The 25,043-nt window shown below is 42.2% G+C and overlaps 1 protein-coding gene across 2 annotated transcripts in view; it reads right to left on the reverse strand.

Annotated features, from left to right (window-relative positions):
* The window catches only part of bmpr2b (bone morphogenetic protein receptor type 2b), a 324,336-nt gene that overhangs the window by 62,800 nt on the left and 236,493 nt on the right, over window positions 1–25,043 (reverse strand). The gene's annotated exons all lie outside the window — the stretch shown is intronic.

Raw genomic sequence — 25,043 nt, forward strand, 5'->3', positions numbered from 1 at the left:
GGTAATTATCCATATTCACTGATAGACATACCACCAACAACTTTCCTCTGATTTCACCAGTCAGTCAGCCATAGTTTGGCTAAATTAATACACTGAAGGCAAATAAGGACAGTGTACAGAACAATCCAAAGCTGATCCTTGACCTATGAATAACAATGATTCCCAGGTCATCACAATATAAGGACCAATTTCCTGACATTAGCCGTAAACATGTCTTGCAGCAGTGTGAACTTGTGTTCTCTACAACAGTTTGGGAGAACTCTGCATCCTATCTTTATATGACTTCAGATAGTCAAAATAAATGGGAATTTTTTTGAGCTAGCTAAATGTTAATGGGAATTCATACATCTGTACAAAAAAATAGGCCAATGCATATTGCAACCAACTTAGCTTGTGTTTGTGGGAGCCAGCTAGCTTGGTATTAGATAGAATGGGGCCTTAATTTGTATTTAGTCAGTTGACAGTTCTCCAGACCACAGAAGCACTATAATTACTCCACCATACCTTAGGAAAGGGAGGGAAGAATAAAAAATTGAAGGTCATTGTTTCTGTTCATTATACAGTGAGCACTGCAAGAAAGTTAATTTTTGACAGTGCACTTCACCTGATGACTGAACAGCATGCCAACAAGGATGAAATTGGTTCATACATGAAGAATGAGTACTTACAGGAATATTAGGTGCTATATTGGAAACCATACCCATCAACGCTAAGTGCTTTAACATAGTGAAGGGAGAGGTAAAGCAAAGTAAATGATAAAAATACACATGTAAAATGGTGAGGCAGTAAAAAGCTAGACTTTTGTGCTTAATAAATCTCTTTTATGTGGCTATGCAACAGCTGTCATTTCCTGGTCATGGGAGTATGGGTGTTTCGGGTCACTGCTTGTAGTTCAGACTATGACTTCAGTGTTTGGGAATGATCTTTCTTATTGAAGAAATGATGGCCACCTAACACAATGATATACTGCAGCACTCCACAAAATTAATTACTGATTCGAAGTTGAGTGTATATATAAACTGGCCAAGCTAAATCTTTCATCACAAATCTCTAAACGTGACATAATATTATACTGTACCATTTGCCATTCCTTTTTTGAAATACTAAGATAGCTTTCCACTTATTTACTGAGTTTTAATTGAGCTCATTTCAACCTTGTTTTAGATTGTTCATGCTCAAGCAGCTCTAGTGATTTAGTTATGGAGAATGGCAAGTCCCAGGCTCCCAAGCATATCATTAAACCATAGTAACCAATAAGATCACAAGTTTCATTGAGAATCTGTGCTGATTTCGACCAGATAAGAATTAAAGGCAGTTTGAAGACCGAGACAAACAGTCAGGCAAGATTGATCACAATCTCCATGCCTTGGTGTGGGACAATAAGCTTGATTAGAATTCCTTGAGGAACAGCCCTTAGGGCAGGGATCGATCTTCTTCCATCAGAACTGCACCATAATATTAACTGACATTACTGTACCAATGAGTACTGAAACTATTACACTGCTGTAACAGTGCAAACGAGACTGCACCCACCAGTACGGTACCCATATTATACTATTGCATCCCAGTCCTCCAGAAGCTTGCATTCAAAATTTCATGCATAATAAATGGTCACATAGAGAAAAACGTATAGAAGACAGTCAGTGGGCTGCAAGCTTGGCAAATGGCAGTACCTGAGGTGAGGATAGGGCAATGCACAACAGTCAGTAGATACAGGAGAGATAGTGAGAAAATTGGAAACAAAATATTCAAAAAGGAATCTTCATTTACATGGCTGCAATAAATCAATACCAATGCTGGGCATGCTCTTAGTCAAGGGATTTCAGGCTCTTTATCATTGATTTCCACCTGATAAATATAAATAATTCCCAGGTTTTTCCTGCCATGTGAACCATCTCATCAACAAATTGATGGAAGGAGTTTTCCACGTAAAAGGAACAAAGATGAGCAGTGGAATTCTCCAGAGTGTCCAGATTAATATTATTACTCTAGTATATTAGTAAACAAGTTATCTGATCATTATTACAAGTGCTAATTGTGGTATTTTGGTGGGATGAATGAGCTGTGCAAATGATTCTTATATTACTAAAATGGCCACATTTCAATAGTACTTTATTAGCTGTAAAGAATGTTGGGATGTCCTGTGGTAATGAAATGCAAGATTGTTTTCTCTTTCCCATGGATGTAAATGAGTAATAGTTAATGCATCTGAGTTAACCTTGTGAATAAAAAATAATTTGATCTCCCTAAGTTTTAAAAATACATTTTGCGCAATCAACCTGAATGGGAAATTAATTGATCTGCTGGCATTCTATATCAATTGTTTCACTGAAAAGTGATTGGCTATACAAGCATCAGTCTCAGTTCATAATTCTTGAGGGGGGTATGTAAAGAAACATGAAATGAACTATTTACTTTCTTCAAAGTTAATACCTGATTACAGTACATTAACTAAAAAAAATTGGGTGGGAAATACATTTGTTGTGGTATTCAATACATAGCAAATGAACAGCTCTCACCTGCACACTTTTCCACCCTGCCTCCCTAGTCATTTTCACCACTTTAAACAAGTTCACTAGAACCTAAAAAGACTGCTTTGAAAACATAAATGGCTTAAATAACACACTAAAAAAATTCAGAACTTCCTGCCTGCTGATCAGATGAATTGCATGCCTGCTTGATCGGGCCAAGGGTTATGTTTACAAATCGTGGAGCCAGACCAGTCTCAAGCCTGGAGGCACACTGTCTGTTCCCAGCTACTGTTTCGCTCCTTCTGGCAAGCTCTTCCACCAAACAGCGTCAACAACATTGAAAATGCATTTTCATTCATGCAGAGAGACCAGCCCAGAATTAAAAACACTGAAAGAGGTCAGAGAACTATCCATTAAAATTGCTGCATACGCAGCCAATTTAAGTATACACTGATCTCATGAGATACAAAATAGGCAAGTCACAGTTTCAACCTGCAACAGACAGCAGAACTGAAATGAAAACATAGTTTTTAAGAAACACACTGGATTTGACAGCTTCTGTGGAGAAAATATTTGGGTGGAATCTTATAAGGCCCTGAACAACATGAGCTCAGACAAGAAATCTGGGAGAATTGGCTGAGAAGTTCAGCAAGGTCTTTTTCAATGTCAGGAGCAACAAGTCACATTTCCCAACACAGTTTGGGTGTCAAGGCATAATTCTCTCTAGGGAGTGGCAAGATGCCTATTATCAGTGATTATTGCTTCATTAACACCAAATTTGACCTTGTGGATATGCAAGTTCATTTTCTGCCACACATCAGATAGTAATTAGACACCAAAAATGCTCAACATGAAAGTCAGTGGGTACCTCGCGACTCAAGTTCACTGCTTGCTCCTCAGACTGCTATCTTGGACACTTGGCACCCACATCTTAGGGCATGCTCCATGGGTACTGAACGCACACATCCCACATCCATGTACCTTGGCTTACAACACACAGCAGCATCTTCACACTATCGTGGTGCATCTCTAATTCATTTACAACATGGTTCTGCACTTTGAAATGCACTGATACCTCTTATTGCTATGCTGCTGCAGGGACATTTTGCATTCATGGTCATGGGTTAGACCAGGCTATGTCACAGGGTACTCCCTTGCTCTGCTAGTGCTTGCACATTTTGCACCGACCTGGATGCTCACAAAAGTCTGCCTTTTAGCCCAAAGTCAGACAGTTTCTCTGGGTTGTTAGTCGTCACCAGTCAAGGGGGTGGATATGTCGCTGCATGCCCACCATGTTACACCTGCACCTTGTGCTAGCAGCGCATACAGCAGACGCATTGAATGTACTTCAACCAAATGACTAAGTCTCAAAGTCAGAGGGGCATAGTGCTCAATTACATCAAGGGAAATATCTTTTAGTCAGAATATCCTGGTACAATAAGCAAAGGGCAGCCTTTGATGCCAGTCCAGGGATTAGAATGGTCAGGTGATCACTTGGGACAGTCAGGATTAAAACCCTCTCTTTGAAGAGAGTGAGAAGTTGAATGTTGGGCATCCCACTATCCGTTTTGGATCTTTCTGCCCTATTAAGGGCCATTTTCCCCTGGAGGGAGTGCGAGTGAGAGACTAAGTAAGATGAAAATGGGTAACATCGCTGTTACTGTTAGTGCAGATGAGAGAAAGATGGTGAGACATTCTGAGTGAGTGAGTCGGAGGCACAGAGGCCATGCAAGGTTATCAGTGTGAGGATATTCGGAAGATGTTGCCAGTAACAGTGAAAGTGATAGAGGCGTGGTAGGCAACATTGATCAGGTTAGCAGGGTCCAGCATAGCGATCTCTACTACTGATCCTCAGGCAAGTGAGCAAGCTACCTGTACAGCATACCATCCACCAGAACCTTATGCCTCTGTCCCAAAGCGCAGCCTCAATTTTCTCTTCTCTGCCATGCTTGCGCATGACAGCTTCGGACAACCAGTGGATATGGGAGCGTGCAACAGCCTTTCCAATATGTCACTGAAACCAGGACAATGGTCAATTCTAGGTTGTCTAACTATGGCAAGTTCTTCTGGCCATAGCCATAGTGTGTAGTCAAATCAGGCAAGAAGATTGTGGGCGGCACGGTGGCACAGTGGTTAGCACTGCTGCCTCACAGCGCCAGACACCCGGGTTCAATTCCCGCCTCAGGCGACTGACTGTGTGGAGTTTGCACGTTCTCCCCGTGTGTGCGTGGGTTTCCTCCGGGTGCTCCGGTTTCCTCCCACAGTCCAAAGATGTGCAGGTCAGGTGAATTGGCCATGCTAAATTGTCCATAGTGTTAGGTAAGGGGTAAATGTAGGGGTATGGGTGGGTTACGCTTCGGCGGGGCGGTGTGGACTTGTTGGTCCGAAGGGCCTGTTTCCATACTGTAAGTAATCTAATCTAATCTAATCTAAAAGAGTGACATAGAGGGACAGTAGGAAGTTAATGAAATGAGTTTCGGACAACGGCACAAGAAAACCTGCAAGGACTCATGGAAAGAAATCCTTCAGGAAACTGGACAAAAATTATACGAAGGCAAAATATTGTAAAATTCAGCTGATTAATAAATTAACTTTTTAATACCCTTCCAAAGAGGAGCCATGTTGGATTCTAAACAATAACTGTTTCTCTCACTATGTATGCTGCCAGTCTGACTGAGTTTTCCTTACGTTTTGTTTTTAATCCAAAGAACAGCACCTCAGCTAGAACACATGAAAAGGAGGCATGAATCTTCAAATGCCTCTCAACAATCCTTTTGTCTCTTTCTTCAGTTACCTGTTGACTCCTCTAACCCTTTGACTCCCTCTTCAGTTACCTGTCCCCTCCCACGAACCTCTGACTCCCTCTTCAGTCATCTGTCCTCCCACTGACCCTTCAACTCGCTATATTAGTGTCTATATCCCATGATTCTTGATTGTGTGCCCTGAATATTCTACTGTGTCTTATCATATCTCCATTCCATACTGAAGACACTGAGAGTAGTAGAGATATATATAGAAACAGACCCTTCAGTCCAATTCATCTATGCCAATTAGGTATCCTAAATTAATCTAGTCGCACTTGCAAGCATTTGGCCCATATCGTTCTAAACCCTTCCTATTAATATACCCATCCATATACCTTTTAATTGTTGTAATTGCACCTGCTTCATCACTTTTCTGACAGTTCATTCCATTCCCCACCCTGGGAAAAGACCTTGACTATTCACACTATCCATGCCCCTCCTGATTTTATAAACCTCTATAAGGTCACCCCTCAGTCTCCAATGCTCCAGGGAAAACAGTCCCAGCCTATTCAGCCTCTCCCTATAGCTCAAACCCTCCCACCTTGGCAATAGCCTTGTATATCTTTTCTGAATTCTTTTTTGTTTCACAACAGTTCCCATCCCAACTCGTTCTTCTAAATCCTATGATCCAAGCAGAGAATGGAGATAAGGGGTCTTTTTCAGAATGGCATCCAGTGACCAGTAGAGTTCTGCAGGATTCAGTGTTGCGACCACAACTATTCACGTTATACGATCTGGACAAAGGAACGGAGGGCATTGTTGTGAAATTTGCAGATGACATAAAGATAGGTGAATGTTGAGGAAATGGGGAGGCTGCAGAAGGACTTGGACAGGCTTGGACAGTGAGTAAAGTGGCAAATGAGAAAAGGTGGAAACGTGTGAGATTATGCATTTTAGCAGGAAGACTAGAGGTATAGACAATTTTCTAAGTAAAGAAAGACTTTGGAAATATGAAGCACAAAGGGACTTAGAGGTCCCAGCTCAGGATTGTCTTAAGGTTAATTTGGCAGTTAGGAAGGCCATTATTGGAATACGGCATGCAATTCTGCTTTCCCTGCTACAGGAAGGATATTGTGAAACTTGAAAGGGTTCGGGAAAGATTTAAAAGGTTGGAGGGTTTGAGCTACAGGGAGAGGCTGAGTATACTGGGGCTATTTTCCCTTGAAGATCAGAGACTGAGGGATGACCATATCGAGGTTTATAAAATCATGAGGGGCATGGATAGGGTAAATAAATACGGTCTTTTCCCTGGGTTGGGGAAATCCAGAACTAGAGGGCATAGGTGTAGGGTGAGAGGGGAAAGATTTAAAATGGACCTAAGGGCAACTTTTTCATACAGTGCATGTATGGAATGAGCTGCCAGAGGAAGTGGTGGAGGCTGGTACAATTCACAACATTTAAAAGGCATCTGGATGGACATATGAATAGGAAGGGTTTAGAGGGATATGGGCCAAGTGCTGGCAAATGGGACTAGATTTATTTAGGATATCTGGTCAGCATGGACAAGTTGGACTGAAGGGTCTGCTTCCATGCTGTAATCTCTTTGGGGAGGCATTGGTGTAGTGGTAATGTCACTGAGCTAGTAATTCACAGCCTCAAGCTAACATTTTTTGTGGGCGGCACAGTGGCACAGTGGTTAGCACTGTTGCCTCACAGAGCCAGAGACCCGGGTTCAATTCCCGCCTCGGGCAACTGTCTCTGTGCAGTGTGCACATTCTCCCTGTGACTGCGTGGGTTTCCTCCCACAGTCCAAAAATGTGCAGGTTAGGTGAGTTGGCCATGCTAAACTGCCTGTAGTGCTAGGTGAAGGGGTAAATGTAGGGGAATGGGTCTGGGTGGGTTGCTCTTCAGAGGGTCGGTGTGGACTTGTTGGGCCGAAGGGCCTGTTTCCATACTGTAAGCAATCAAATCAAATCAAACAGCTTTCCTATAGCAGTGAGACTAGAACTGAATGCAGAATTCCAAAACTGGCCTCACCAACGTCCTGTACAGCCACAACACGATCTCCCACCTCCTATACTCAATGCATGGACAAATAAAGGCAAGCATACAAAATGTTTTCTTCACCATCCTGTCTACCTGCGACTCCACTTTCAAGGAACTAAGAACGTACACTCCAAGGTCTCTTTGTTTGGCAACATTTCCCAGGACCTTACCATTAAATGTATAAGTCCTGCCCTGATTTGCACCACCAAAATGTAACACCTCACACTTATCTAGATTAAATTCCATCTGCCACTTCTCAGCCCATCTGTATAAGGTCCCATTGTACTCTGAAGTGACCTTATTTGCTGTCCACTACACCTCCAATTTTGGTGTCCTCTGCAAACTTACTAACCATTCCTTCTAAATTCATATTCAACTCATTTATATAAATGACAAAAAGCTGTGGACCAATCACCAATGGGTCCACAGCTTTTCACAGCAGAGAGCGCCGGGAGCTGGGCGGAAGTTCAGACGGAGCGCAAAGCCGGTCAGGAAGGTAAGTGATTGCTATATAAAGAACTTACCTCGATGCCAACGGTCTTTTCGCAGCAGAGAGCGGCGGGAGCTGGGCGGATGTTCAGACGGAGCGCAAAGCCGGTCGGGAAGGTAAGTGATTGCTATTAGAGTGAGTGTGTTCTAAACCCCAGGTCCTACAACGTAGGGTCTCCCTCCCTCCCTCCTCCTCTAACCTTAATTAAGAGTCCACAGACGTGCCACAAAAACAGGGTCTAAGGAAGTTTAGATCGAAGAGTGAGGCTTCAGCTCAGGAATCTTTGACAAGGAGGTTGAGTGAAGTGATTACACCACAGTTGAAGAGGGTGAAGACATGACTGCCCAGCTGGTTCAGTGCGCTACGTGCTTGATGTGGGAGGGCAACGACTCTGGTGTGTCTGGCTTGTATATGTGTGGAAAATGTGTGCACATTCAGCAATTGACCAAGCATATTGCAGCGCTGACGAAAGAACTCGAAGACCTTAGGCTCATCCGAGAGAACGAGATCTTTCTGGACAAGACCTTCAGTGATGTTATTACACCAATCATGCCAGAAGAGAGCAGAAGAGAGCAGACAATGAGGAAGGCAGAGAGGAGACAGGTGCAAGAGACCCCGGGAGAAGTACCTGTCAGAAACAAGTTGAAGCTTTTGGAAACAGAGACTGATGACACTGCCAGTTCACAAGGTGGCCAAGTTTGTCAATCAAAAGTTGCCACAGAGGCAGAGCAGAAGAGTCGGACATCGCACAGAGCCATGGTAATAGGGAACTCCATCATGAGAGGAACTGACCAGGGTTTTTGTGGCAGCAGGCGGGATTTAAGGATGGTATATTGCCTTCCTGGTGCTAGAGTGAAAGACATCACGGACAGAGTGCAGGAAATCCTCAAGGATGAGGGTGAAGAGCCAGAGGTGGTGGTACATGTCGGCACAAATGATGTCGGGAAGAAAAGGAGGAACATACTACAGCGAGACTTCGGAGAACTAGGAAGAAGGCTGAAAAGCAGGACGTCCAAGGAGGTTATCTCTGGTTTGCTTCCAGTTCCTTGGGCTAGTGTGGCCAGAAACAGGGAGATAATGGACTTGAACGTGTGGTTGGGGAACTGGTGCAGGAAGTAAGGATTTAAGTTCTTGGATCACTGGGGTATATTTTGTGGTAAGCATAAATTCTACAAGAGAGACGGCTTGCACCTTAATAGGTTAGGGACCAGCATTCCGGCAGGCAGGTTTTCTACTGCAACACCGCTACATTTAAACTAAGTAGCGGGGGGGAGGGGACAAGCTGGATGCTTAAAAAGGAAATTGAAGGGAAAGTTAGAACAAGAGAAGTCAAGAAAGACAACTGTATCAATGAGGCAGAAAACTCGGAAAGGCATCATGCTGTAAGGTTAAGTGAAATAAGAGTTGATGGGAAGGGTGAGAGCAGTAACAAATTAAAAATACTATACATGAATGCATGAAGCATTAGACATAAGATGGATGAGCTTGAGGCTCTTTTGGAAATTGGCAGATACGATATTGTGGGGATAACTGAGACGTGGCTTCAAGTGGACAGGGCCTGGGAAATGAATATTCAAGGCTACACGTGCTATCGTAAGGACAGACTGACGGGCAGAGGGGGTGGGGTGGCCTTGTTGATAAGGGACGATATTCAGTCCCTTGCGCGGGGGGACCTAGAGTCAGGGGATGTAGAGTCAGTGTGGATAGAGCTTCAAAATACTAAGGGTAAAAAGACCCTCTTGGGAGTCATCTACAGGCCCCCAAACAGTAGTCTGGATGTCGGATGTAAGTTAAATCAGGAGCTGAAATTGGCCTGTCGCAAAGATGTCACTACAGTTGTTATGGGGGATTTTAACATGCAGGTAGACTGGGAGAATCAGGATGGTATTGGGCCTCAAGAAAGAGACTTTGTGGAGTGATGCAGAGATGGATTCTTAGAGTAGCTGGTGCTGGAGCCGACCAGGGAGAAGGCAATCTTGGATCTGGTATTGTGTAACGAACCAGAATTGGTCAGAGACCTCGAAGTGAAGGAGCCATTGGGAAGTAGTGACCATAATACAATAAGCTTCAATCTGCAATTTGAGAGTGAGAGGGTACAGTCAGAAGTGACAGCACTTCTGTTGAATAAAGGGAACTATGGAGCTATGAGGGAGGAATGGCCAAAGTTCAATGGTGCAATACCTTAGCAGGGATGACCGTGGAGGAACAATGGCGGATATTTCTGTATATAATGCAGAAGTTGCAGGATCAGTTCATTCCTAAAAGGAAGAAAGATCCCAGGAGGAGGCATGGGCGGCCGTGGCTGACGAGGGAAGTAAAGAAACATATAAAGTTAAAAAGAGAAAAAGTATAACATAGCTAAAAGTTTGGGTGAAGATTTGTAGCTCGGGTGCTCGTTGTTGTGGTTCTGTTCACCGAGCTGGAAATTTTTGTTGCAAACGTTTCGTCCCCTGTCTAGGTGACATCCTCAGTGCTTGGGCGCCTCCTGTGAAGCGCTTCTGTGGTGTTTCCTCCGGCATTTATAGTGGCCTGTCCCTGCCGCTTCCGGTTGTCAGTTTCAGCTGTCCGCTGTAGTGGCCGGTATATTGGGTCCAGGTCGATGTGTTTGTTGATGGAGTTTGTGGATGAGTCCACAAACTCCATCAACAAACACATCGACCTGGACCCAATATACCGGCCACTACAGCGGACAGCTGAAACTGACAACCGGAAGCGGCAGGGACAGGCCACTATAAATGCCGGAGGAAACACCACAGAAGCGCTTCACAGGAGGCTCCCAAGCACTGAGGATGTCACCTAGACACGGGACAAAACGTTTGCAACAAAAATTTCCAGCTCGGCGAACAGAACCACAAAAGCATAGCTAAGATAAGTGGGAAAACTGAGGACTGGGAAGCTTTTAAAGAGCAACAGAGGATTACTAAGAAGGAAATACGCAGAGGAAAAATGAGTTACGAAGGTAAACTGGCCAAGAATATTAAGGAGGATAGTAAAAAATCTTTTAGGCAAAAAAATGGTTAGGACAAAAATTGGGCCCTTGAAGACAGAAACAGGGGAATATATTACTAGGAACAAAGAAATGGCAGAGGAATTAAATGGATACTTCAGATCTGTGTTCACTGGGGAAGACACAAGCAATCTCCCTGAGGTAACAGTGGCTTAAGGACCTGAACTTAAGGGAATTTATATTTGCCAGGATTTGGTGTTGGAGAGACTGTTAGGTCTGAAGGTTGATAAATCTCCGGGGCCTGATGGTCTGCATCCCAGGGTACTGAAGGAGGTGGCTCGGGAAATCGTGGATACGTTGGTGATTATTTTCCAGAGTTCAATAGATTTGGGGTCGGTTCCTGAGGATTGGAGGGTGGCTAATGTTATACCACTTTTTAAGAAAGGTGGGCGAGAGAAAGCAGCAAATTATCGACCAGTTAGTCTGACCTCAGTGGTGGGAAAGATGCTGGAGTCTATTATAAAGGATGAAATTACTGCACATCTGGATAGTAGTAACAGGATAGGACAGAGTCAGCATGGATTTATGAAGGGGAAATCATGCTTGACTAATCTTCTTGAATTTTTTGAGGATGTAGCTCTGAAGTTGGACGAGGGAGATCGGTAGATGTAGTGTACCTGGACTTTCAGAAAGCTTTTGATAAAGTCCCACACAGGTGGTTAGTGAGTAAAATTAGGGCGCATGGTATTGGGGGCAAAGTACTAGATTGGATTGAAAATTTGTTGGCTAATAGGAAACAAAGAGTAGTGATAAATGGCTCCATTTCAGAATGGCAGGCAGTGACCAGTGGGGTACCGCAGGGATCCGTGCTGGGACCGCAGCTTTTTACAATATATGTGAATGATATAGAAGATGGTATCAGCAATAACATTAGCAAATTTGCTGATGCTACAAAGCTGGGTGGCAGGGTGAAATGTGATGAGGATGTTAGGAGATTACAGGGTGACCTGGACAAGTTAAGTGAGTGGGCAGATGCATGGCAGATGCAGTTTAATGTGGATAAATGTATGGTTATCCACTTTGGTGGCAAGAACAGGAAGGCAGACTACTACCTCAATGGAATCAATTTATGTAAAGGGGCAGTACAGAGAGATCTGGGTGTTCTTGTACTCCAGTCAATGAAGGCAAGCATGCAGGTACAGCAGGTAGTGAAGAAGGCTAATAGCATGCTGGCCTTCATAACAAGTGGAATTGAGTATAGAAGCAAAGAGGTGCTTCTGCAGCTGTACAGGGCCCTGGTGAGACCACACCTGGAGTACTGTGTGCAGTTCTGGTCTCCAAATTTGAGAAAAGACATTCTGGCTATTGAGGGAGTGCAGCGTAGATTCACGAGGTCAATTCCTGGAATGGCAGGATTACCTTACACTGAAAGACTGAAGCGACTGGGCTTGTATACCCTTGAGTTTCGAAGACTGAGAAGGGATCTGATTGAGACATATAAGATTATGAAAGGATTGGACACTCTGGCAGTAGGAAACATATTTCCACTGATGGGTGAGTGCCGAACCAGAGGACACAGCTTAAAAATACGGGGTAGACCATTTAGGACAGAGCTCAGGAGAAACTTCTTCACCCAGAGAGTGATGGCTGTGTGGAATGCTCTGCCCCAGATTCATTTAAGAAAGAGTTGGATAGAGCTCTCAAAGATAGTGGAATCAAGGGTTATGGAGATAAGGCAGGAACAGGATACTGATTAGGAATGATCAGCCATGATTATATTGAATGGCGGTGCAGGCTCAAAGGGCTGAATGGCCTACTCCTGCACCTATTGTCTATTGTCGATCCTTGCGGCACACCGCTGGTCAAAGGACTCCAGTTCAAAAATCAATGCTCCATCTCCTACCTTCAAGCCAATTTTGTATCCAAGTTGCTAGTTCTCCCTATTTTTCATGTGATCTAACCTTGCTAACCAGTCTACTATGTGGAACCTTGTCAAATGCCATATAGAACATAGGACATTACAGTGCAGTACAGACCCTGCGGCCCGCAACGTTGTATCGACCTGTGAAACCAATCTGAAGTCCACCTAACCTACACTATTCCATTACCATCCATATGTTTATCCAATGACCATTTAAAAGCCCTTAAAGTTGGTGATTCTACTACTGTTGCAGGCAGGGTGTTCCACGCCCCTACTACTCTCTGAGTAAAGAACCTACCTCTGACATCTGTCTTATATCTATCACCCCTCAATTTAAAGCTATGACCCCTCATACTAGCCACCATCCGAGGAAAAAAGCTCTCACTGTCCACTAGATGTAATCCTCTGATTATCGTGTATGCTTCTATTAAGTCACCTCTCAACCTTCTTCTTTCTAATGAAAACAACCTCAAGTCTCTCAGCCTTTCCTCATAAGATCTTCTCTCCATACCAGGCAACATCCTGGTAACGCATCCTTTCTGATGCTTCCACATCCTTCCTATAATGCAGTGACCAGAACAGTACGCAATACTCCAAATGCAGCGGCACCAGAGTTTTGAATAGCTGCAACATGACCGCATGGCTCCAAAACTCAATCCCTCTACCAATAAAAGCTAACACACCATACGCCTTCTTAACAAACCTATCAACCTGGGTGGCAACTTTCAGGGATCATGCACATGGACCTCTCCGCTCATCCACACTACCAAGAATCTTACCATTAGCCCAGTACTCTTTATTCCTGTTGCTCCTTCCATAAAGTGAATCACCTCACTCTTTTCTGCATTAAACTCCATTTGCCACCTGTCAGCCCAGCTCTGCAGCTTATCTATGTCTCTCTGTAATCTGCAATATCTTTCTGCACTGTCCACAACTTCACTGACCTTAGTGTCATCCACAAATTTACTAATCCATTCTTCTGACCTCCAGGTCATTTATAAAACTGACAATCAGCAGTGGCCCCAAAACAGATCCTTGCCATACAACACTCATAACTGAACTCCAGGAAGAATATTTCCCATTAGCCAACATCATATAGACATCATCCACTGCTCTGTCTTCATCAATCCTCTTTGTCACTTCTTCAAAAGATTCAACCAAGATTGAGAGATACGATTTCCCATGCACAAAGCTATATTGACTATCCCTATTCAGTCATTGCCATTCCAAATACATATAAACGCTGTCCATCAGAATTACCTCCAACAATGTGCCCACCACTGATGTCAAGCTCATCTGTCCAAACTTCCCTGGCTTTTTTTTAACCACCTTTCTTAGATACGTAGTGGCACCATGTTAGACAACCTCCAGAATTCCACACTTCACCCGTGACTATTGATGATCAAATATCTCAGCAAGGGATTCAGTAATCACTTCCCTGGCTTCCCACAAAGCTAGTTGAGTACTGTATCTGTACAATATCGAATCATAAGTTGCTGAAAAAGCTCAGGTCTGGCAGCACCTGTGAAGAGAAATCAAAGTTTACGTTTTGGGTCCGTGACCATTTCTCAGAATTTTAGAAGGGTCACCTGATCCAAAGTGTCAACTTTGATTTCTCATCATAAATGGTACCAGACCTGATCCAGCAACTTCTGTTTTTGTTTCTCGTTTATAGCATCTGCCGTTCTTTCAGTTTTTATTTAATATCTAATTATGTTGATTTTAAATCCTAAAATTTCAATTAAGCTCCCTCCCTCCTCCTTCTGTCAACCACTCATAAGAAGCAGAAACTGGAGTAAGCCATTTAGCCTCTCGAGCCTGCTCTGCTATTCAATAGGTTCATGGCTGATCCAACATTCCTCACGCCCATTTTCCTCCCTTTTCCCCATAACCTTAATTTGCCTACCAATCAAGAACCTACCTCTGCCAGAAATATACACAAATATTCACCCTCACAGCTCTGAGCACTCAATTTCTCGAAAATGAAATTCAACCTCATCTCAGTCTTAAATTGGCACCTCTTTATTCTGAGACAATACCCCCCTGGGGTTAGACTCGCTCAAGTGGGAAAAAATATCCTCTAAGTATTTACCCTTAAGAATCCTATATGTTTCAATATGATCATGTCTCATTCTTCTAAATTTTAGTAAGTAGTGTCTCAATCTGTCTCACCTTTGCTCTTAAGACAACCCTCCTTACCATTCCAGTGAACTGCCTCCAATGAAATGATATCTTTCCTTTAAAAGGGGAATCAAAACTGCTCACAATATTCAGATGTGGTCTCACCAACACCTTGTACAGTTGCAGTAAGACTTTTATACTCCAACCCCCTTGAAATAAGGGACAACATGACTACCTCCTATACCTGGTTAAAAATCACCCAACACCAGGTTATAGTCCAACAGGTTTAATTGGAAACACACTAGCTTTCGGAGCGACGCTCCTTCATCAGGTGATTGACAACTCCCAATTCTGTACCTGTGTTTCATGCACAAGTACCCCACAAATCCCTTTGTATTGCAGCTTTCTGTAATTCTTCTCCATTTTAACAGTACTGGTCTTTTGTTCTCCCTTCAAAATGAACCTCACATTTTCCCACATTCTATTCCATTTGCCAACTTTTTGCCCACTCACTGAACCAATCAATACCTCCCTATAAACTGTTTGCATCCTCTCAACTTGCCTTTCCACCTATTTTTGTGTCATCATTAAGATATAAAGCATTCAGGCTTCCCTTTTTGCCATTTTTAATCCTAATCTTTCACTATACTTTGGTCCATTTGCCTCTCGCTCTTGATTACTCTTATCACTCTTGCATCTTCTTTTATTACTGTCCTTGTTTCTCTTTCACTGGTCACTTTGCTTAGGTTTCCACCCCTGCCATTCTAGTTTAAAGCTGCACTCAAAGTTGTTTGTCTTTATGCAGGTTGATACCAGAGTATATTCAATTGTGAGGCAACATAAAAGCAGAAGCTAAATCTTCTTAATATCCACACACCAAAGCACAAAAACTAGGCCTTATTTTCTCTCCCCCTCCACCTGGACCCCTCCCTGTGGACTTTTAGCTGCACTTGACCTGTTCATTGACAACTGTTGATGTGACATAAACACCTTAATTTCTCTGTTCCCCTCACTCATTCTAACCTGCCTCCCTCAAAACTGACCTCTATCTATGTTGCCAGATTTCATCTTGACTATACAATCAAACCGGCTGACAAGGGTGGATCCATTGTTGCCTGGCATACTAATCTCTAACTTGTGATAGCTGAGTGCCCCCGGACCATGACCCCACCATCGAACATCAAAGTGCTGCCTCCACAACAGGTAACCTCATTTCATCTGGGGTTCTCCCTCCACAGCTTCCCACCTCGCATTCCCACAATCCCTTACAGCAAGCTTCTACTTTCTTCCCAAATCCATAAACAAGGCAACCCATTCTTTCAGCCTATTCCTGTCCCATGTAACTTATTTCTTCCTCCGTTGAATCAATTTTCTTTCCCTTTGTTGATTTGATCTGGTTTGATTTATTGTTGTCACAAGTTCCCAGATACAGAGAAGTGTTGTTTTGCATATTCTACAGGCAGATCGTACCATACAACGTGCAGCAGGTGGCAGAACAGAGTGTAGAATACAGTATTACAGCCACAGAGAAGGTGCAAAGAGAGATCAACATTACCATCTGAGGGGTCCATCCAAAAGTCCAATAACAACAGGGAAGAAGCCCTCTTGCTGAATCTGTTCCTACATGTTCCTGTATCTTCTGCCCAATGGAAGAGAGTGGAATAGAGTATAACCAAGGTGGGAGGGGTCTTTGATTATGTTGGTTGCTTTCCTGAAGCACTGGGAAGTATAAATGGAGTCAATGGGCAGAAGGCTAGTTTGTGTGATGGATGGGCCTGTGTTCACGACTCTCTGTAGTTTCTTGCGGTCTTGGGAACAGCAGTTACCATACACACTGTGATGCAGTATTTTACTATGTCCAGTGTTTTCCCACTTACATGTACGGTTGTTTTGACGCTTTACAATGGTTTTCAAAATTTCTGGTTTGTTGGCACTAGCCATCTCATCTTCACCATGGATGTGCAATCTTTCTACACCTCCATCCTAGAATCAATCCCCAAAATAGGCTTTCTACTTCTTTCTTGAGAGTTGGCCTGAACCATCACATCCACCACCAACCTCCTCCACCTGATAAAGCTTGTCCTCATTTCAAACGATTTTGCCTTTAACTCTTTTCACTTTCTTCAGATTAAACATGTGGCTGTAGGTACATACCCGGGCCCCAATCACATTGGTCTCTTTGTGGGTTATGTGGAACATTCCTTTTTCCGATTCTACTCAGATTCTTCCTCTTCACGCTTTCTCCAGTACATTGACAACATGATCAGTGCTGCTTTCCTCTGTCGCCCGGAATTGGAGGAATTTATCAGTTTTGCTTTCAATTTCCACCCTGCCCTCACCTTCACCTGGTTCATATCCGACACCTTGCTTCCATTCCTTGACTTCTCAGTTTCCACTTTCTACAAGGACCTTTCCATTCTTTCAGTTTCTCTGTCTCCATTGAACCTGTTCTGATGAAGGGCCTATGCCTGAAACATCAACTCTTCTGTTCCTTGGATGCTGCCTAACCTGCTGTGCTTTTCCAGCGCCACACTTTTCCACTCTGTTCTCCAGCATCTGCAGTCCTCACTTTCTTCTTCTGTTTTGATGATGCCACCTTATGCAGGGGGTTCCTCAGAAATGTCTACTTTTCACTTTAACCAAGAACTTCCCAGCACTGTGATTGACAGAGCCCTCAGCTGTGTCCAACCCATTTCCCACACTTCTGTCCTCCCCCCTTCTTTGCCATTCGACAACAGGGTGTCCCCAGTCCTCACTTTCCCTCCCAGCATTATTCATAGTCAAAGCCATTCCCTTCTCCTCCCTTGTCAGCATTCTGCAACGACCATTCCCTCTGGGACACCCTGGTCCATTCCTCTCCACTCCCAACACCTTCCCACATCACATTTCCATGGAATCCCTCTTCACCACCCAAAGCTCCAGACACATTTTACAGGTGAGGCAACAATTTATCTGCACTTCATTTCAATTTAGACTAATGTATTTGCTGCTCAAAATGTGGTCTCCTGTACACTGCGGAGACAAAACACAGTCTGGGTGACTGCTGAGAGCCTACCTTCTGTTCATAAAAATGACCCTGAGCTTCCAGTGTGCCCCATTGTGTTCCCAAGCTAACATTTTTGTCTCATGTTTGTTGCAATGCTCCAATGAAGCTCAACACCTTATCTTCTGCCTCGGCACCATACAGCCTTCAGAATTCAACACTGTTTTGAACAATTTTTAACATGATCACTTTCCTCCATATTGGTTACCCTCCCCCCTGTACCACAAATCCTGCATTGTATGAGTTGCTACCTGCACAGCCAGTTTTCAACTATTTGTACTTCCCATTAGTATCCTATCCAGTATTTATCTCTCTCCCTCTGGTTATTGTCGTCCATAGTTATTTGCCTGTGCCTTTTTTCTCTGTTTCTGAACTCTTGTCTCCACGTATGCTGTTCACTGTACCCCGACCCCATGAGTATAAATACCATTCTTTCCCAGATATCTTCAGTTTTGACCAAGGATCACTGGAATCAAAATGTTAACTCTGTCAAGTTTCTTATATTTCCTCTGTCCAAATCTGGGACACACTGTCTTTACCGAAACAGTTCCCTGCAAGTCTTTCTGCTTGAAGCGATAAAGGCAACTTAGGATAGCACTTCATTCATTGAAAGGAAATAGTCCATCTTATGGCTGTATTGAAATTTGTGATTAGCATTTTAAAATGTACTATTTATCTTCTTGCATCTTCTGAATATATGGATGCTATTTCAATCAACCAATAACCTTCAGGTTAAACCACAACCAGTTGTCTCTTTCTAATGACCCTATGGTCCTCTTGGATTATGATGACTTTAAAGCCTTTTTATAACTTGCTACATCACTTGTAGCACATACATTTCTTAAAATCTAGCTCTTTGACCAAGCTTTTACTCACCTGATCTAATATTGCCACAAATGGCATGTTGTTAAACCTTCTTTAAACGTTCTTGTAAAGTCCATCTGAATGCTTAACTGTATTAAACATATTGTTTAATTAAGCCATCACTATCAGCTTTGTTCAATTGGCAATAATTTGTTCTCAGGATCATACAAGCTGCCAGCATAAACTTCACCAAAGGCACAGATTCCAACACAGCCCTCTGGTTGAAAGTCAACTGCAATCAATTAATTCCAGTGTCACATTGCTGGATCAAATCCCACTCTAGATAGTCAAGCCAGTGCTGTACAAGTGTCATCTTAGCCAGTAGCATTCTTGCCTCTGAGTCAGAAAGTTGCTGTTTCAAGTCCTACTCCATGATCTAGGCACAAAAATTGAGACTACCGTCCAGTGTAGTACTGAGGGAATACTTAACTGTCAGAGGGGCTTTTTTTTTGGTTCGCTCATGTGTTGTGGGTGTTGCTGGTGAGGTCAGCATTTATTGCCCATCCCTAACGACCCAGAGGGCAGCTGTGGATCTGGAGTCACATGTAGGCCAGACCAGGTAAAAGACATTAGTGAACCAGGTTTGATGACAATCACAATGGTTATCATTAAGTTAGCTTTATATTCTAGATTTTTTTGTTACTTCAAATTTCACCAACTGCCATTGAGGGAATTCAAATGAATATCCCGACAATATTAAAGCAGGTCTCTGGATTACTAGTCCAGTGACATTACTACTACACCACCACCTCCTCCAATTCATCTGTCTTCAACCACAAGTCAGGATTTCATCACAGATCAAAAAAGTAACGTGAAGCTATTTAAGCAACGAAAGGGACGGTATCTTTTTGTTTAAAATTCTACCTTATTATAGTCCAATGTCAAACAGTTTAGGAGAAAAACAATGAAATCAGTGATCAATAGTTTAAGTTCTAATTTTGTTTCAATTTTATGTAGAAAAAAAGCCCAGTGGAGGCTAAAAACATAAGCAGAGCAGAATCAGACATTTACTGTGTGTGCTAAAAGTGAAAACTGAATTTAAATGCCATTTTCAATTGCCTTTGAAAACACCAAAGCACAGGAGATGAATTAGTTCTTCTTTCTGAAGAGATTTTAAACAGAGAACTGACTGGAAATGAAAGATTCCATAACTCTACCTGACAGTACTGTACAGGGAGGCTCAATCAATTATTTTCTAAGAAGAAAGAATGCGCAACCTTCTGAGGAGAAGGCAGGAAAGATGCACAAAGCGAGCTGCTTCTTCAGTGAGGAACCCCAGGTACAAGGGGCCAATTAGCCTTCTTTAATGTTGTAATCTTTCAATGTTACTTTTCCAAAGCAAGGCAGTGCCTTTTCAGTGTCAAGGCACACTTTCGTGATTCAAACAATTCCACTGCACATCCAATTCTGTCACATAGCAGGCACAGTATCAGCCACCTATTCACACACAGCTCAGGTGGCTTACATATGTGCAATCGATAGCAGCGACTAGTGAAAGCAGATATTATCTCCAATAATAGACACTGAGGTTCTGGTGGAAATCAGAAGCAGGGATTCAGCATCAAAGCTCAGGTTAAAGAATGCTGTTTCCCCAAAGGTCTTGTGGGACATTTCCTAACTTGTTGCAGCACACAGGTTGAAAACCACCACATGATAGTACTCTATTGGATCTAAAGCACTTTGGGACAAATGATGCTCATGAGAAAAATTAAAAATACAAGCCTTTTTCCTTTCAAAGCACTCATTTCAGTACAGTCCATCTGGTTAAAATCCTACTCAAGTATGAAATTCCAGTATAGTATACTTGTTTCATCTCTATACCCCCGATTCACAATCACTTCAGAGCAAAAGTGAATGGGACACTTCTTAGCCAGTTATTCAATGAAGCATCTTTCACTGGTATACACAAAGGGAAAAAACAATTGAAACTAGCTGCAACCATGTAACAATGTTGAAGTTAACTTTCCAACTACTTTCAGGTAATTGCCAAATGTAAATCTTTGCCTTTTTGAAACTCCAACATGCTATTCATTACTCAGAAAAAATGAAGGGTATTCTCTCCCTTCCTCTTTTCATAGTGTGGGCGTCAACGGGCATGATGAGCCATTCATTCCCTGGTCTCTCACAGCAGGCTTCAATATCACCACTGATAGACACTAATATTTTGTCTCTGATCCTTCACACAGAATGAATGCAATATCATTGCTCAGACACACTGAGGTTGAAGTCTGCAAACAACAGGTCTTTCTGTATTGTCTGAAGTATCATATTACCAAATTAACACTCATCATCCCAAAGCAACATTTCAATCTCATTGCGTGGAGACCTATGTCTACCACAATCACCTGTCTGAGAACAGTTGTCATGCATTTCTAGTCATGCCTGAACAGATAATTTCTGTATCATAAAACTGATAATCATCTTTATCCAGCCAGTTAAGTATGATGATTTTGGTTTGTCTCATTATATGATGCATATTTCATTATCTCTGCCCAAGGAAGGACAAGAATTGTAATTCTCATTTGTGAGCAATGATGTCAGTGTGAGGCAGTCAGACAGTGTACCACCATATTCACAACTGTTGATGTTGGCTAAAGCACAACAACTTGTATTTATATAGTACCTCTAGCATAATAAATATTCAAAAGTGTTTCACAGAAGCATTATAAAATAAATAGGTTAACTTTCATAACCAAAAAGTCTATAATAGTAGTAGGTAGGTTTTAAGGACTAGGTGAAAGTGAATACTGCAGATGCTGGAGATTAGAGTCAAGAGTGTGGTGCTGGAAAAGCACAGCAGGTCAGGCAGCATCAGAGAAGCAGGAAAATCGACATTTCAGGCAAAATTCCTTCATCAGGAATGAGGCTGCAAGCAGAGGGGGTGGTGAGAATGTCTACAAGGAGAAAAGCAAGGCAGAGAAAGAGATTTAAGGAAGGTATTCCAGATTTTACAGCCGGGTGCAAAGACATGACCAATACCTGGAGCCTCACCACACTTACAAGTGGCGATTTTAGTGTCTACTCTATGGAGGGAAGAAAGAATGACATCATGGGTCTGAGAAGTTATGGTGAACAGGTTGAGTGCCTCACCATGACTGTGAGCCATTATACTGAGGACCATGCCCTGTTTGAAAGCTTGGGAGCAAATATTTAATCAGACAAGTGATGTTATGGAGCTTGCTCTTTGAAGAAGCAGGGATAAGATACTTCATTTTTTTATTTCTCATACATTCAAGCATTGTAAATAGCTTTGAAATAAATACTTCTTTAACAGTTCTGCACGCTTTCTCAAAACCTTTTCAAGAACAGAAAGCAGAAGCTCTGACCTATGACATACTTAAAAATGTTATTAGTAGATCAAGAGGGAGCACAGAAGGGAGGTTTGTGAATGTTAGTAATACAGACAATCGCATAAATATGATTCAATATTCATATATATAACTTTAATTATACTTGTTATAATACGGTGTTTAAATGGTCCATCTGAAGCACAAAACTCTAATGAGATATATTCTCTGATGAACACCTTCAACCTGTATTAGACTCTAGACTCTAAACTGCAACTCAATATTATACACACTACCCTCATTAGGAAACTCTCGAGTGTAACACTTCCTCAATTCAACTCGAGGCTTTACACAATTTTTAGTTACAATGTAGGGCTGCCAGTTCAGAGTCCTTGGTTTTAGAAGTCCCAAGTCACATGCATATAGAGTCACAGAGTTTGACAGTACGGAAGCATGCCCTTTGGCCTAAACTGGTCCATGCCAACCAAAATGTCCATCCATGGTAACCCCACTTCTCTGCACTTGGTTCCATCTCCGCCCTGCCGGCCACGTGCGTAAAATGTCTGAGTTCTGACTGTCAAAACAAATGATCCTCGCCCAATTCAAGGAAGGCACTCAAATGAAAGCAGGACAAAGAAAGTGTTTCAAAGATTCCCTGAAATCTTCCCTCATGAAAAGCAACATATATGTATCCACATGGGAGACCTTCGTTCAGAAGAAACCGACTTGGAGAAAACATTTCCACTGAAGGAACACAATGCTTTTGAGAACACTGGGCAGCAAGAGTAAGTACAGAAGGAGAACTGGAGAATGGAGTGCAAATGATCTCAAGGGCAACAAGCAATTCCACCTTCTGGAAACACCGACAAATGTGTGGTTAGAGATATGGTTCTAGGGTCGGTCTCACCCCACAGAACATCCTAAGTGGACAGTCACAATTGTGGGTGTAATTGCTGATGGCATTAATACTGAACCTTTGATTTAAACACTATTTTGTATGTTCTTGTTTGATGCACCTTGTTCACTGCATGTAACGTATCATGCATACTTCTTGGGATTCTACCAAAACTAGTGCATATACTAGCATGCCAGGGTGCCCAGTCTGAAACAGGATTTCATATCTTGAGTTGCCACAAAACTAGCAAGAGTTCAGTAACATAAGAATTGGGAGCAGGAGTAAGCAAGTCAGCCTCTTGCACCATTCAATACAATCCTGATAAATCTCATCACTGCCTCCACAGCACTTGCCTGTCTGCTCACTATTACTAATTAAAAATCTCTCTCTCCTTAACTTGACCAAATGTCCCAACATCCACCACACTCTGAGGTACTGAGTTCCACAGATTCAAGACTCTTTGAGGGAAAATAATTTTTCCTCATCCCTGTTTTAAATCTGCTTCCCCTTAACCTAAAACTATGGCCTCTCATTCGAGATTGTGCCAGAAGTGGAAACAACTTCTCTAAATCTACTTTATCTGTCCCCGATAGCATCTCACATACCTCAAATCGATCTCCTCTCATTCTACTAAAATCCAGAGATGATAGTTCTAAATTTCTAAATGGGTAAAATTTGGTGAATATATACTTTGATTTCTCTTCCTTGTCTATTGGTGCTGGCACTGTTTTCTTTACGAATTCTCCAGATGCAAGTCTTCAACTCACCAAGGGTACCTTTTCATGAAGTACCTTCTGAAGATTTGATTTGTTTCTTGATGAGTATTTGATGCAAATGATACACACATGAAGGCCAGCCAAATGTCTGCTCCTTCTCATTGAACTGATGTATTGGGTTCTTCTCTTTTGTACTCGATTCCAAAGTAACTTCGAAACTAGCACCAAACTAAGCTTGTTTCTTCAATGATTTATCAGCCTGTCTGTGAATAGTGTACATGCACACCAATGAGCACAATTAGTGGCCAAAGTGGGAAGTGTTCTTTTATCTCTGCCATTGAACGTAGAGGGCTGTTTGTGCCAGGGTTTGTTAGTCTGGTTTTGTGTAAGCAATATATCTCAACAAATAATGGGCAGATTTCGACAAATCTTGGTATGCAGCCAAGATACGGCTCAAGAAAGAACTGGTTAGTTTTCGAAAGGATGCAGATCCAGATCCTAGATGTTCTAAAAGCGTTTTTGATTGGATTTATTATTGTCAGGTGAACTGAGATACATTGAAAAGTATCATTTTGCATGCTACCCAGGCAAATCATATCTTATACAAGTACATCAAGGCAACAGGGCACATTGCTAGTTACAGCTACAGAGAAGATCTGAGATTTGTTAACATTGAAAAATAGGTTGAATTGACTTTATTTAGAATGTTTTATTTACAGTGTTATGGATTGTCTCAGATGCTGTGGTGAAATTTGTCCCAACTGTATAAAGATGAGCAGACTTTTCAGAGCAGGTTGTTCAATGTGTATTGACTTGAGGCCCCAAGGTAGAGTTGGTAATTGTCATAAGGTTGTGCCTTTCATTTACCTTGCCCCTCAAATTTTCATCCTATCTATTATTACTACTATATTTGTTTACACCACTATTTTTGTCAGCATCCTTTTCTTCAGTTAACACTGATATCAAGTACTCATTCAGTCTAACTTTGCTTTGTGAATGTAAATCACCTTAATTATCTATAAGTGTCCATTTAGTGTCTCTGCAGAAAATCAGCTAAAGTGCATTAATGTGATAAAACCTGGGAATGCATATTGTTTACAGGGAGTCAGCTCTCAGATAACATTCAAACAGATCATTGGGCAAGTTATGTTGAGACAGGTACTGCATGTTTGCTTCAAAGGTTCCATTGTAATTTTTCTAAGAAAGGGTACCTTCCTCCATAAAAAGATATTTCCTTCCCTCTGATTTAAGTATTTGTATACATTCTCAGGTGTATTTCACTGTATACACAGCCCAGTTTCTCAGTGTTACTTGGTCAGTTTATGAATGAAAATCTTACTAACTTTGCCAAGTCAAACTGACAGCTTTTCCCTGACTACAAGAATCAAAGCAACAAGAGGTGAAACTAAACATAAACTACTGTAAATACTCTGCAAGCCAGGCAGCAATACAAGGGCACTTGTCTAGTGTACAAATTCAAATTGAATACTGCATCCTC

This window comes from Chiloscyllium plagiosum, unplaced genomic scaffold (assembly GCF_037043375.1).
Source record: "Chiloscyllium plagiosum isolate Xiang-an unplaced genomic scaffold, Cpla_swu_hap1 HiC_scaffold_7, whole genome shotgun sequence".
Lineage (NCBI taxonomy): Eukaryota > Metazoa > Chordata > Chondrichthyes > Orectolobiformes > Hemiscylliidae > Chiloscyllium > Chiloscyllium plagiosum.